The sequence below is a fragment of the Notechis scutatus genome, chromosome 5 (assembly GCF_049901735.1).
Source record: "Notechis scutatus isolate UNSWTSFEM ecotype Mainland chromosome 5, rNotScu1.2, whole genome shotgun sequence".
NCBI lineage: Eukaryota > Metazoa > Chordata > Lepidosauria > Squamata > Elapidae > Notechis > Notechis scutatus.
The window spans coordinates 71,446,903-71,462,528 of NC_142013.1; positions in this window are offsets into that span (position 1 = coordinate 71,446,903).

Genomic DNA, 15,626 nt, shown 5'->3' on the forward strand with positions numbered 1-15,626 from the left:
TATAATTCTGGCGGTCCTGAACAAATCGAGGTGAGCGGAGGGTTCGAGGTAGGGACTGGACCATAGAGATAAAAATTATAGACTGAAGGCATCAATATCCTTAACAGACGCTTTCCGTCTAAGTTCAAAATGAAAGTAAGAACTTTTCACTTTTCAGCGTTCAATTTAACAGTACAATTTACAACAGCTCATTTAGTAACCGTTCAAAATTACAACAGCACTGCAAAAAGTGGCTGGCTTCCAGAAAAAGAAAGGGATTTGTAATCTCTACAAAGAGGGAAGGAATAAAGAAGCACATTAAAGAAAAAGGGGAAAAAAACATCCTCTTTGGATGGCATTACATTGTTAATGAACACTTCATATCTTGTAATTAAACGTAATGGCAGATCAGAAGAATTCTGACAACTGAAGCATTTCATATTCCATCCAAGGCAGGCCACTTCCATTGAAGATTTGAGAGAGCAAAGTATACAGGTGAAACTTGAAAAATTAGAATATCGTGCAAAAGTTCATTTATTTCAGTAATGCAACTTAAAAGGTGAAACTAATATATGGGATAGATTCATTACATACAAAGCAAGATAGTTCAAGACATGATTTGTCATAATTCTGATGATTATGGCTTACAGCTCATGAAAACCCCAAATCCAAAATCTCAGAAAATTAGAATATTGTGAAAAGAATAGAATATTCAATATTTTAGGCTCAAAGTGTCCCACTCTAATCAGCTAATTAAGCCATAATACCCGCAAATGGTTCCTGAGCCTTTAAACAGTCTCTCAATCTGGTTCAGTAGGAAGCACAATCATGGGAAAGACTGCTGACCTGACAGTTGTGCAGAAAACTATCACTGACACCCTCCATAAGGAGGGAAAGCCTCAAAAGGTAATTGCAAAAGACATTGGATGTTCCCGAAGTGCTGTATCAAAGCACATTAATAGAAAGTTATGTGGAAGGGAAAAGTGGAAGAAAAAGGTGCACAAGCAGCAGGGATGACCGCAGCCTGGAGAGGATTGTCAGGAAAAGGCCATTCAAACGTGTTGGGGACTTTCACAAGGAATGGACTGAGTCTGGAATCAGTGCATCAAGAGCCACCACACACAGACGGATCCTGGACATGGGCTTCAAATGTCGTATTCCCCTGGTCAAGCCGCTCCTGAACAACAAACGTCAGAAGCGTCTTACCTGGGCTAAAGAAAAACAGACCTGGTCTGTTGCTCAGTGGTCCAAAGTCCTCTTTTCTGATGAGAGCAACTTTTGCATCTCATTTGGAAACCAAGGACCCAGAGTCTGAAGGAAGAATGGAGAGGCACACACTGCAAGATGCTTGAAGTCCAGTGTGAAGTTTCCACAGTCTCTGTTGATTTGGGGAGCCATGTCATCTGCTGGTGTTGGTCCACTGTGCTTCATTAAGTCCAGGGTCAATGCAGCTGTCTACCAGGAGATTTTGGAGCACTTCATGCTTCCTTCCGCAGATGAGCTTTATGGGGATGCTGACTTCATTTTCCAGCAGGACTTGGCACCTGCCCACACTGCCAAAAGCACCAAAACTTGGTTCAATGACCGTGGGATTACTGTGCTTGATTGGCCAGCAAACTTGCCTGACCTGAACCCCATAGAAAATCTATGGGGCATTGCCAAGAGAAAGATGAGAGACATGAGACCGAACAATGCAGAAGAGCTGAAGGCCACTATTGAAGCATCCCGGTCTTCCATAACACCTCAGCAGTTCCACAGGCTGATAGCTTCCATGCCACGTCGCATTGAGGCAGTAATTGCTGCAAAAGGGGCCCAAACCAAGTACTGAGTACATATGCATGCTTATACTTTTCAGAGGTCTGATATTGTCCTATGTACAATCCTTGTTTTATTGATTGCATGTAATATTTTAATTTTCTGAGATTGTGGATTTGGGGTTTTCATGAGCTGTAAGCCATCATCGTCACAATTATGACAAATCATGGCTTGAACTATCTTGCTTTGCATGTAATGAGTCTATCTCATATATTAGTTTCACCTTTTAAGTTGCATTACTGAAATAAATGAACTTTTGCACAATATTCTAATTTTTTGAGTTTCACCTGTATACAGATAGTCCTTAACTTATGACCACAATTGAGCCCCCAATTTATGTTGCTAAGTGTGAAATTTGTTAAGTGTTTTGTCCCATTTTACAACTTTTATTATCATATTTGTTAAGTGAATCACTGAAGTTGTTAAATTAGTAACACAGTTGTTTAGTGAATCTGGCTTCCCCATTAACTGCTCATCAGAAGGTTGCAAAAGATGGTCACATAAGCCCCAGGCCACTGCAACCGTCGTAAATATGAACCAGTTGTCAAGCATCTGAATGTAAATGTAAAGAATGAAACATTAGCATCTATGTGTCTCCTGTCTCATGGTTTCAACTTATCATGAGAGGAAGCGAGGGGGAGGTGTTGGTTACAAGAGTAAATTAGAGAAAACGAAACTTCTACAGCTCCACTGAAGTTTGTGAGAAACTGGAAATTTTCAAGAAGGATTTAGCAGGTGTGCAAGTGAGACAGATAGTTCCCATAACAACAGAAACTTATTCACTTGGTCTACATGGAAACCTGGCGGGCTGGGCTGGGGGAAATTTATAAATACTATGTACTGGGGTCTGAGAAACTCATAGTTTTACTTCATTCAGCCTTCCAATGTTATGCAGTCAATAAACCAGTAAGTTTTTCAGAAAAGTAAATGATCCTGGACTTTTATTTGGATACTCAAGCTGGATGCAGACAATAAATAATATGACTATGGGGTTACTGCAACAGGAGGCTGCAAGTGTGAAAAATGGTTATGAGTCACATTTCTTAATGCCGTTGTTACTTTGAATGGTCATTAAATGAACTGTTGTAAGTCAGGGACTACCTGTACAGTATATGCATTTATCTCTAATCTCTGAAAGCAGTTGAATGGCTCATGCAAGGAGCAGCATAGGATCTCCTCAGCAAAATGGAACGAAGTATGACTGCTCTGAGGTCATGTTAGGGTATAGACCCAACTTTTATATGCCTGTGTTGTGACACCACTGTGTCAAAATTAGATGACTGCACAATATCAAACATTACAAAAAGATATCTTATACCAGGGGTCCTCAAACTTTTTAAACAGGGGGCCAATTCATGGTCCCTCAGACTGTTGGGGGGATGGACTGCTGGGTGGGCATGGCTAGGTGGTCATGTCACTGGGTAGGTATGGCTAGGTGGGCATGGCTAGGTGGTCATATGACTGGGTGGGCATGGCCAATTTAGCAGTCCATTTTGTCTTTGTCCTTCCTAAGCTGTACTTGCTGAACCAAGGCATCTATTTATTTAGTAAGACCCCCCCACCCACCTCCCCGAAGGGAAAAAAGGGTGCAAGCTTTCTTGCCACTTGCCTTTCATTGCAACAGCAGCTTCAGGCTCCTTAAAATAGGCCATTAAAAAAAGAATAAAACAAACAGGATTTCCTTCAAAATAACTCCTGATATGTTTCAGATGACCACACAATAAACCAGACTGATAACTACCAATTAAGACTGTAATTAAAATTCCCAAGATGGGCATTGAGAGACATTGGAAGTGGGCGGAAGAAGGCAAGAATCAACACAACACACACACAAACACCCCAGCCTCCAATGATGCATTAAGGAGGGATAATGGTGCCTCAGACTGTTGGGGGGGCCGGATGATAGTTTGAAAAAAACATGAACAAATTCCTATGCACACTGCATATACCTTTATTTGTAGTGCAGAAAAACATGAAAGTATACAATATTTAAAATGAAGAACAATTTTAACCATCATAAATATCCAAATTCAATGGGAAGTGTAGGCCTGTTTTTGGTTGATGAGAAAATCAATGTCCGGTTCCATATTTTTCAAGTGTCCAGTTCCGCATTCAAGTGATGCAAGTGTTCATCAGTTAGTCTGGATCTGGTTGGAGATTTCAGTTGTTTCATTCAAAAAAAGTCTGCTCACAGATATAGCTGCTGCCAAAGATGGTTACGATTTTGAGTGCATGGTTCCTGAATTTAAGATACGTCTCAGACGGGAGAGATGCACAGAAATTAGCAAGCCTGCTTGACTTGAATGCGCCTTTCAGAGAGTCACAAATCTGTAGTTCAGCCAGTTCCATTTGGTAAATTGGCTCAACAATTTTAATGTCAACAGAAAATGTGTTCCAGAAAAGCTGTGTGTCCTGTTCATGTATACGAAGCTCTTTAAATCTAATTTGAAATTCCCTTTGCAACATTTCCAGTGAATCAGAGGTGGTATTCAGCAGGTTCTGACCAGTTCTGGAGAACCAGTAGCGGAAAATTTGAGTAGTTTGGAAAACCGGCAAATACCATCTCTGACTGGCCCCGCCTCCATCTATTCTCTGCCTCGTGAGTCCCAGCTGATTGGCTGGATCTTCTTTCGTTGCCCTGCACAGGAGCGGAGCTGGAAAGCAGGTTAGTGGGGTGGAGAGGGAATGGGATTTTACACTATCCTTCCCCTGGAGTGGGGTGGGAATGGAGATTTTACAGTATCCTTCCCCTGCCGTGACCACCAAGCCACACCCACCAAGCCACGCCCACAGAACCAGTAGTAAAAAAAATTGAATCCCACCACTGCAGTGAATCCAAACACTTTTTGTTTGGGAATGTAGCTGTTGGTTTTTCAGCCAACAGCTTTTGAGTCGTAGGGAGATGGCAGAAAATTCCTGAAACGGTCTGTGGTTTAGTGCGTGTACCCTAACGAAGTTAACACAAGACACCACAACTTTCATGACAGAGTCCCACTTCAGTGACTTACAACACAGTGCTTGTTGGTGGATGAGGCAGTGTATGGCTATTGGATGTGATCTTTGTCTATCTCTTTGATAATGTGTGCAACCACTCCTTTCATACATCCCACCATGCTAGTGGCACCATCAGTTGTCACACTGGCTAGTTTAGCTCAGTCCAGCTCCAAATCATTCACAGTTTGAGAAACCTTTTCAAAGATATTTATTTACCGTATTTGCCAGCGTATAAGACGACTGGGCGTATAAGACGACCCCCCAACATTTCCACTCAAAATATAGAGTTTGTTATATACTCGCCGTATAAGACGACCCCCCACTTGGAGGCATGTTTTTCAGGGCAAAAAAGTCATCTCATACGCCGGCAAATACGGTAAGTTGTAACACTTGGGGTATTCTGGATATAATTCTTGATTGACACCCCGCCTCTTTCCCCCAAACTTACAAAGCCACCAAAATGCTTTAGAGAGGCAGCTTCGCCTTTCTCAGGCTGGCACTCAATTCCTCTCCCTTTCTTTGTGACAGCCCCGCGTGCGTGCCATCGGGACTCCAAGGGTGGGGATAGACAGCTGCCAACTCTCTCTCTCTCTCTCTCTCTCTCTCTGTGTGTGTGTGTGTGTGTGTGTGTGTGTGTGTGGTGTGGAGGGTAATTCCGGCTATCTCTGGCCTCCGCTCGGTTTTAAAGTCGCTTGGCCGGTTCCCAAGTCGCAGCGCGCTGGCCGGGAGACGCGGCGCCGGGTGGCAGCTCGGTGCAGGGGAGGCGGATCTTTCTCTCTTAAGTGAGGAGGGGACAAGAGGAGGGATGGGACGGGACAGGGGGTGGGAGGAGGTCCTCGCCTTCTTCCACCGCCCACCGGACCCTTTTCTTCCCAATGGGACCCTGGAAAGCAGCTCGGGAGCCGGGTGGCCCTGCGCAGCAGGGTCCCATCAGGAACTTCCCGAGGACACCCCCGCCCCAAGCACAGCCCTCCCGGTCTTTCAAAGAGGGAGGGAGAAGCGGGAGGAGCAAATTGCCGCCCCACCCCGCTGCCCAGAAGGAGGGGCGCCACAGTCCACCCCACCACCTTCTCCCTCCCACTCCCCGGGCCATTATGCGGCTCGGGGCTGGCTGGGCGAAGCGGCCCCACCAGAGACCCTCCGCTCCACCCCCACCCCACTTCCAGATTGGCCTCCGCAAGCACCCCGAGCCGGGCGGAGGGTGGGGGTGGGGGGAGGAGGAGGAAGAGAGACTCCGGCTGGGCTTGAAGGGGCTTCGCAAGTTGCGGAGCCCCGCCCCATCGCTCTTGCACCGAGTGACAACGTATTTACCGGCGTATAAGACGACCCCCCCACTTGGAGGCATGTTTTTCAGGGCAAAAAAGTCATCTTATACGCCGGCAAATACGGTACTTATTGAATTTATATTGCCGCCTATTTGCCCATGGCGACTCAAGGCGGTTTACACAATGTAAAACTATTTAAAGTAAAAAATAAAAAAAAATAAAAACCATCAAAAACAATCAAATAAATTAATAAAGTACAAAGAACAAAATCTGGAAAAAATAAAAAATCACCTCCCAACACCCACCCTCTGCCTCAATGACAGCAGATCATACAAGCCATTTGATGGCTCCATCCCGCTCTGGGTTCCCCAGGCCCGCTGGCAGAACCAGGTCTTCAGTGCCTTCCAGAAGAGTGCTAGAATGGGGGCCATTCTAATCTCTGGGGGAATGATATTCCACAGAGAGGGAGCCACCACGAAGAAGGCCCTTCTTCTGGGTCCCACCAGGTGTATCTCCCTCGGGGATGGGACCCGCAACATTCCCTGCCTCCCCACTCTAATGGGTAGGGTAGATGTGACCGGCAAGAGACATTCCCTCAGATAACCTGGTCCCAACCATGAAGGGCTTTAAAGGTGACGACCAGCACCTTGAATTGCACCCGGCAGCAAATCAGCAACCAATGCAGCTCCCGCAGGAGAGGTGAATCATGTGCACACCGGGGTCTGCACAAAACCATGCGGGCAGCTGCATTTTGCACCAACTGGAGCTTCTGGATGTTCTTCAAGGGCAACCCCATGTAGAACGTGTTGCAATAATCAAGACGGGAAGTGACAAGGGCATGAGTGACTGTGAGTAGGGACTGTTGATCCAGGAAAGGGCGTAACTGGTGCACAACCCGCTGTATCCTCTCCTGTTGTTTTTCCTTTGATGCTTTTCAATGCACCAAGCTCCTCTGTGACTTCAAAACAATCATTTGCCCACTAATGAAAATTAGAAGTTGTGCAGAATCACGAACATCATTACTTTTATTGAGTGCCAACGAAAAATAGCGATGTTTTTTTGTGGGGTTTTGCAAATGCTGATGCAACTTGCCCCCCATTTCTTCAATCCTTCTTGTAATTTTAGGTACTGAAAGACTCACTGTACTAAATAACTCAGCCTTCTCTGGACACATCTCTTTGGCAACAGAAAGAAGGCATTCTTTAACAAATTCTCCCTCTACGAATGGTCTGCCAGTGTGTGCTATTAGCTTGGCAAATTGAAAACTTGCTCGCAGTGATGACATATTTACCTGTTTCTACTTCACAAAAGCATTTTGCTGAGTTGTCAGTCCACTTTTCAGTTTTAATATTTTGTCTTTTCTCGCTTGTCCAACCAAACAATCATATTTGTCTTTATGTCAAGTCTCATAGTGTTGGCGCAAATTGTATCCCTTGAACACAGCCACTAAATGCTGGCATATTAGACAAACAGTTCTTTCCTTGTACTGCATGAAAAAGTAATCATAAGACCACTGTTCTTTGAAGATCTTGCACTCAGAGTCAGTTTTTCTTTTCTTTGACGTAATTGTTTCCTAGGGATTCAAAATTGCTACTAGTAAGATACCAATAAATACAGTGCTACAAAAAATAGGGGTCACTATAGCATGGAATGAATGAATGAATGAATGAATGAATGAATGAATGAATGAATGAATAAATTCTTAATTGGCCAAGTGTGATGAGACACACAAGGAATTTGTCTTGTGCATATGCTCTCAGGGAACATAAAAAGATACATTCATCAAGAATCAAGGTACAACACTTAATATAGTCATAGGGTACAAATAGGCAATCAAATCATACTAGGAAACAGTCAATATAAACTGTAAGGATACAAGCGACAAAGTTATAGTCATACAGTCACAAGTGGGAGGGGATGGGTGATAGGAGTGACGAGAAGATTAATAGTGATAGTAATGAAGACTTAGTAAATAGTTGGACAGTGTTATGGGAATTATTTGTTTAGCAGATAATTATTTGATGGCGTTTGGGGAAAAACTGTCCTTGTGTCCAGTTGCTTTGGTGTGCAGTGCTCTATAGCGTCGTTTTGAGGGTAGGAGTTGAAACAGTTTATGACCGGGATGTGAGGGGCCTGTAAATATTTTCACAGCCCTCTTTTTGACTTGTGAAGTATACAGGACCTCAGTGGAAGGCAGGTTGGTAGCAGTTGTTTTTTTCTGCAGTCCTAATTTCTCTCTGAAGTCTGTGTCTGTCTTGTTGGGTTGCAGAAACAAATCAGACAGTTATGGAGGTGCAGATGATAGACTCAGTAATTCCTCTGTAGAACTGTATCAGCAGCTCCTTGGGCAGTTTGAGCTTTCTGAGTTGGGGCAGAAAGAACATTCTTTGTTGTGCTTTTTTGATGACGTTTTTGATGTTAGCTGTCCATTTTAGGACTAACGACAGTCTGAGAGCTGTCAGTGAATGCCCCTATCCTCCCTTCTCCTCTCTATGGGCTGATGTGGTTTCTTCCCCTTTTGTTCTAGGAAAAGGCTTCGGGGCACTGCTGAGGGTCTCTTTGCAAGCAGCAGCCCCAGGACCTGGGAGTGCCTGCCAGTGGGCAGGAGTGGGGTGCAGGGAAGGAATAGAAGACCAGACTCCTTTTTCAAATTATTTGGGATTACAGGGCTAGAAATCTGTTAAGTCTGAAGGAGAATTCAAAACTGATTTGCTTTTTGCCGCACATAAATATATCTACCAAGATTGTTCAGCAACCAGTTTTGTGGATATATTTTTATGTATGGCAAGAATCAAAGCAGCGAGTGAATTTTCCTTCAGGAATTATACTCAGGTACTTCAGGAGAATCTGGTTGTCTTAAAGAAAGAATGTTAGCCAACTTCAGCTGATTTTGAAAAAGCTAGGAGACATGAATTGGGAGCTGAAAAACATCCTGTCCAAACAGTGCAGGCACAGAGAAAGGGAGCAAGTGAGCCTCACTGCTCCTGCCCCCCTCACCTTGGGTGGTGTCACAGCAAGCGGCTCCAGCAATGTTAGGTGACCGCACAGACTGGGAGGGAGGGGCGAATCCCACCCACTGCAGCTGGCCCTTCCCCTGCCCACCCACCAGCCTGGGAGCCCTTGGCTGCTCTGCTGGTGGCAGTGCTACTTTACAAGCCGGCAGCAGCCCTTCTCCCATCTACCCACCCACCAGCCCAGGAGCATGCGGCTGCCGTGCCAGTGGCAGCGCTACTTTGCAAGTTGGTGCCAGCCCCTTCCCCACACACCCATGTGGCTACACTAGCGTCATCTCCCCTCAGACAGCTGGCCCTGTCCTGCGCCATTTGGGCTTACCTTCAGCAGCAGTAGTGCGATCAGAAGTGCGGTTCAACCTTTGAAATAACTAACCAGAAGTGCTGCTGGAGTGGATGCACGCTGGAAGATAAGGCCGACGGTGAGGGGCGGGGTGAGGGGCAGAGCTGAATCCCACCACTACTTTGCATTGGTGGGCCATATCCGTCCCATGGGCCATAATTTGAGGCCCATGGGACATAGTTTCCCTGCCTTATGCCTTGTTGACAAAATCAGGCCAGACAGTTTAGCTGACTTTCTTTTTTTTCTGTCAGGAATTGCCCATTATTAGCTGAGAATAGACCAGCAGCACACTGCTGCTCTTGGCTGTTTCTGGCAAGGAATAAAGAAAATGCTATTTATTTATATTTTAAGGAAATTTATATTTCCGCCTATTTGCACATAGCGACTCAAAGTGGTTTACAGAAATATAAAACAATAAAACTAATAAAAAAGAATGAGCAACCAATGCAGCTCCCACAAGAGAGATGAAACATGCACACCGGGGTCTGCCCAAAACCATGCGGGCCACTGCATTTTGCACCAACTGGAGCTTCTGGATGCTCTTCAAGGGCAGCCCCATGTTCCAATAGTCAAGATGGAAAGTGACTAGGGCATGAGAGACCATGAGTAGGGATTGTCGGTCCAGGAAAGGGCATAACTGACGCACAACCTGCAGTTGTGCAAAGGCCCTCCTGGCCACAACCACCACCTGCTCTTCAGGCAGGAGTCGTGAGTCCAGGAGAACCCCCAGATTACACACAGGTTTTGTTTGGGGTAGTGCCACCTCATCTAAGACCAAAGGTGGCAATTCTCTCTGGGCCAAACCCCAAACCCACAGGCACTTGATCTTGCTAGGGTTCAGTTTCAACCCGTTGCTCCCCATCCACCCCTTAACAGCCTCCAGGCACTGCAAGAGGGAGGACATGGCATTGCTTAACTCACCACAGGGTGAGATAGACAGCTGAGTATCACCAGCATATTGATGATTCCTCAGTCTATGGGAGTATGTGCCCAAGCACCTGTGTTTTAGACCCACGTCCCTCCTGGCTTGTGAAAGCTTTCTGGGAGGTGACAGGCGGGTGAACTTTGACAGTGATTAATGCTTCCCTATAGGAGGGGGTAGTGCCCTAGTACTTTAAGGAGGCTGTAGTCCACCCTCCTCTTAAGAAGCCATCACTGGATTCCACCCTGTTGGATAATTTCCTATCTGTCTCCAATCTTAGCTTTTGAGGGAAGGTTATTGAGAAGGTGGTTGCACAGCAGCTCCAGGGGTTTCTGGATGAAATGGATTATCTCAACGTCTACCAGTCAGGATTCAGGGCTGGATATGAGACAGAAATTGGTCACGCTTTTGGATGATTTCTGATGGGAGCGGGATGGGGTAGTACATTCATCCTTGCTCTACTTGATCTCTCACCGACTTTTGATACCATTGATACCATGGTATTCTTCTGAAGCAGCATCGGGGGATGGAAATGGGAAGCCCTGTATTATCCTGGTTCACTTCCTTCCTCTGCGGCCACTCTTAGTCAGTGTTGATAGGAGGGGAGAGATCCAGCCATCGTCCACTGCTTTGCGGGGTTCCACAGGGCTCGGTACTCTCTCCATTCCTGTTCAACATTGTATATGAAGATGTTGGGCGAGATCATCCGTTACCATGTAGACAAATGTTAACCGTAGAGTAAGAGTTTGATATATATTTTTACTTATATCTGTACCAAAGAAAGTTGGAAGTTATTCTTTTTTGGTTTTCCTTCTTTCTTTCTTACACTTTCACTCTTTTTCTTTCCTGGGCCTTTTCTTTTTTCAAATCTTTTTTTTAATTTGTTTATCCTTTACCTTTGTATTTTTTGATGTACGAAGGATCAAATACTCTATAATTCTACATTCTACATTCCTTATTTACAGAAATCATATCAAAATTTAGAATGAAACCCACTGGGAGCCATCTCATGCAAAGCAGGCTCTGAGTCCCTCTAACCAAAAAGAATTTATCAATAGAAGAGAATATTTGTAGTTCAGGGTTGAACTGTGATGGTTTTCTTGCAGGTGTTTCATTACCAAACTAGGTAACATCATCATTGCTAGAAGGGAGTGGAGTTTGCTCTTATTTTCTTATACTAGTGGCTTATCCTGTCAGTGTTGATCAGTTGCTTCACAAACAGTGTTTTGATTGGTGCCGGATCTCTACAGCCTCAAGCAGAGATGGGCTATTCTGCACACCTCCCTCCAATGTTTTTTTTTTAAATACAGAGTTTCCCAGCATTCCTTTAGGAACCTCCAACATGCAAACTGTGACTACTCATCCTAAAATGAATCCTCTTTACCTGGAGCTTCAAAATTTGCTGTTTGCTGGGGAAGCGTGTAGCTTAAAGCCTATATTTAGTGTACATCTGACTTTGGGGATATTTCTTCATAACCAAACGAAAGTGTATTTTCTGTGCAGTTCACACCCCTTGCTCACTGGATGTAGATGTCACAAAGCAAAGGCCACATTTTGTAATTAACCCCTGTGCCCCGTTTTCATTGGCAGAGTGCTGCAGGAGGCTGAGTGCTGTCATGCCCCCTGGCTATGCCCACCCAGCCGGTCTTTAGGGTAGAGAACTGGTTGTTAAATTATTTGAATCCCACCACTGGATATGTTTCAATACATCCCATGATTAAAGCATTTGGTTCCACTCTGTATTAGTAAATGAAATTTAAGTGTTCTTCTCCTTTAACTGTAATCTTTAGTTCCTTCTGGTTCCCTCTAATGTGCAACCTTCACAATACAAATGGGTGACCTCATAATTTCTCTTTTTTCTAGAGAGATTTTACTGGCTAGAATTCACTGTATGTCCAGTGATCTCTGCCACAATGTTCTCCCACTCCTTCAGGGACATCTGATTCACCATGATTCTTCATTGAAAGTCTTTTTTTTTTCCTTTTTCATTATTTCAACACTGTCCTCATCAGAGGTCACAGATATTTTGTAAACAAAGCAGCAATGAGAACTGTGAAAGTGTGTATATATAAATAAGCTTGAAGTTCTTACTAGTGCATTAATTACAGAATTAGTAGGTAACAAGGTATACTTGCTACAATGTTGACTATTGGATACAAAGTTTATATTCAATTTCAGATACTAGTGTTCACTGAATTATAATTTTCTTTATTTTATGTTTGACACTATCTATAACTTTCTAGTCATTTCAATGACAGACAGGCAAGGTTTCCAAAAATCTTTGGTTTCATTTCTGCGAGTGAACAGTGATGGTAATTCATTTATACTTTTTCTCCAAGGAAAGTTAATTTTAGTGCAAAACTGGGGTGATTAACTTCCTCACATTTTGAAACAGATAATTTGTCAAAGACAATAGCTAGTTTACCGTAGCTGTTGATTAACTTGTATGAAATACATTTTTTACAGTCCTGGGTCTTCAAACTTTAAAGCCTTATGAAGGGATGTAGAAAGACTTTTGATTCAATATCCATATTTATCCTAAGAGTAGATTCATACATTATATCCAGTCATGGTTTTAGTATGATTTATTGAATAAAAACTGCAATTGCTTAGTTTCACATGATACGCTAACAAATAAGTCATAGTTTTAAATCAGTAATGGATTTACACAATACCTTACCTGCAAAACAAAATTTATATGCTTTCATATAGTAAGAAAACCCATCATTGTGTATTTTAAAGTCTGGTAGTATATTTCACTTCATAATGGACTTAGATATTATTATAAAACAGTTATAAATCATTTAGCAACCATTGCTATCTAGATCAAAGCAGGGGTAGGATTCAAATTTTTTAACAACCGGTTCTGTGGGCATGGCTTAGGTGGTGGGCGTGGCTTGATGGTCATGTGACTGGGTGGACGTGGCTTAGTGGTCATGTTATTGGCTGGATGTGGCCAACTCAATATCACTCACATCGAGGCATGCATCTCCTTGCCTGGCCTCTCATGACTGTGGGGATGCTGCAACAGTTATAAGCGTGAAAAAGGGTCATAAGTCACTTTTTTCAGTGCCATTGTAACTTTGAATGGTCACTCCACACAAGCAAATTACCAGCAAAGAAGGGGGAAAAAACTCCAGAGACATTCCTTAGACAGGAAGTCTAGTCCTACCAAAAACATAATAAGGGTTAACGGAGAGGCAGTTTCTGTAAGCAACACCAGAATGTTTCCTTCCTGCCTTCCTTACAGGATTAGGCCAGTAATTTCTTCTAACAACCAGTTCCCCGAACTGCTTAGAATATTAACAACCGATTCTAGCAAATAGATGCGAACTGGTAGAATCCCACCCCTGGATCAAAGACAACCAGTCAAATGAAAAATGATTGTAATCTATTAGTAGCAAAACAAACACTAATTGATATTTTTTTAAAAACTTTTCAGTTTAGCAGATTTTCAGACTAAAGTTTTCCTTCAATTGTAAGGAAAAAAACCCTCCGAACTAGGGGACATCTATTCTAAGATTAGTATGAGCTACAAATATGTTTACTTTGTCTGATGGCTAAAAATTTAGAAAAAAAACCCAGTGCCTTGACACTGCCAAAAGTCAGGACATAGTTTATATTTTGCAAATACTACTTCAATATATGGTGCAGCTCACCACATATAAAAAACACTATTAATAATTGAGTGCCTTGTTCTCAATTTATAAAACTTTTATTTTATACATGTGATTGGGGTGGGATTCAAAAATGACAGCAACCGGTTCGCTACCCGGTTGCTGGGTGGGCAGGGCCATGGTGGGCATGGCCTACCGGAACTTCCTGGAGGGCCGTTTTTCACCTTCCCAAGGGTCCAGAGGCCTCCTCCGGGCCTCTGGGAGGGCAAAAACAGCCTCCCCCAGGCTCTGGAGGCCCACTGGAAGCCGGAAACAGGCCCATTTCCAGACTTCTGGAAGGTCTATTTTTCCCCCCTCCCAGAGCTCCTCATGGTCCCTTGCACTTACCTGCATTGAAAATGGGCCACATGGAGACTCCTGGGAGGGGAGGGGCAGTGTGGGTGGGGCCAGCCAGTCGGTTGAAATACTGAACATCAGGTTCACCCGAACTGGTCCAAACCGGTAGAATCCCACCCCCTGCATGTGATTCCTCACTTGCTATTACAGACTTGTTTTAATTTACAAACCAAATTACAATGTTACAGTCTTTGACAGAAAGGGGAAGTTATTAAATATGTAAACAATGATTTTATTAGCTATATATAATAATGTTATTTGATTTTATTCATATTAAATGAAGAGTAGGGGGTTCTTTTTGTACTATTGCCATTCACTTCTGTTTGGTTTTTGATATGCTTCTCAAATGTAATGTTTCCCAGCTGCATCAAAGATTGTGCAACCCTGTTGTATACCACTGACTTTGTGACATAAATTAAATGTTTTCTAATACATCATTATGGTTTTTCAACAGATATAATATCCCAGTGCTGAATAGTGGCAACAACTGAAATTCTTTCTAAGTAAACAATATTTCTAAAGTTAGGGTGAATATTGGAAGGTAAGGAGATAACATAACAGAAGAGGGAAGAATCCAATTTTCTACAAAAGTGTTTTACTTTTTTGCTCTTCAATGTACTCTGCAAAGGTATTTGTTTCATTTGATAAATAAGTCATCATCATTCATAACATATGTCCCTGCATGTTATAGACCATCATTTCATTAAAACAGAAAAGCTGGATTTTAATTAACACATAACCATAGACCAATGGTCATAATGACTGCAACAGTTTTCAAAAATGTTCAGAACACCCCTATTTTTAGAAATGGACCATTCCAGTTGCGAATAGCTTTTGTTTTCCCACCAATAAGAGTGTATGCAGCATCGTGCTTGCCTAAGTTATTTGGTGTTTTCTGTAGTGGCATTTGAATTTGAGTTGCGGTTATTTTGACCACTGATCTTTGTTAAAACATTTTTTTTAATAATGTCGGGGCCACATTTTCCACTAAAAAGAGTGCAATTTTGTGATCCAATCTTCAAAGAAACTGTTCTAACATGATATGAAGAAGCAGAGAGTGATCTGAGTGAAGTGGAATAGGATTGCAATGAAAATTTTGTATGGACAACAAGGAACCCACAGCCGCTGCCAATTCTGACATCAGCGATGATGAAGCTCCTGATGAAATTGATGACCAGGTACAATCTACATTTTGCAATAATTTATATGGCAAGAACAAATTCAAATGGTCTTCTGCACCTTTTGGAAGCAATAGATCCAGAACCACTAGACACAATATTGTAG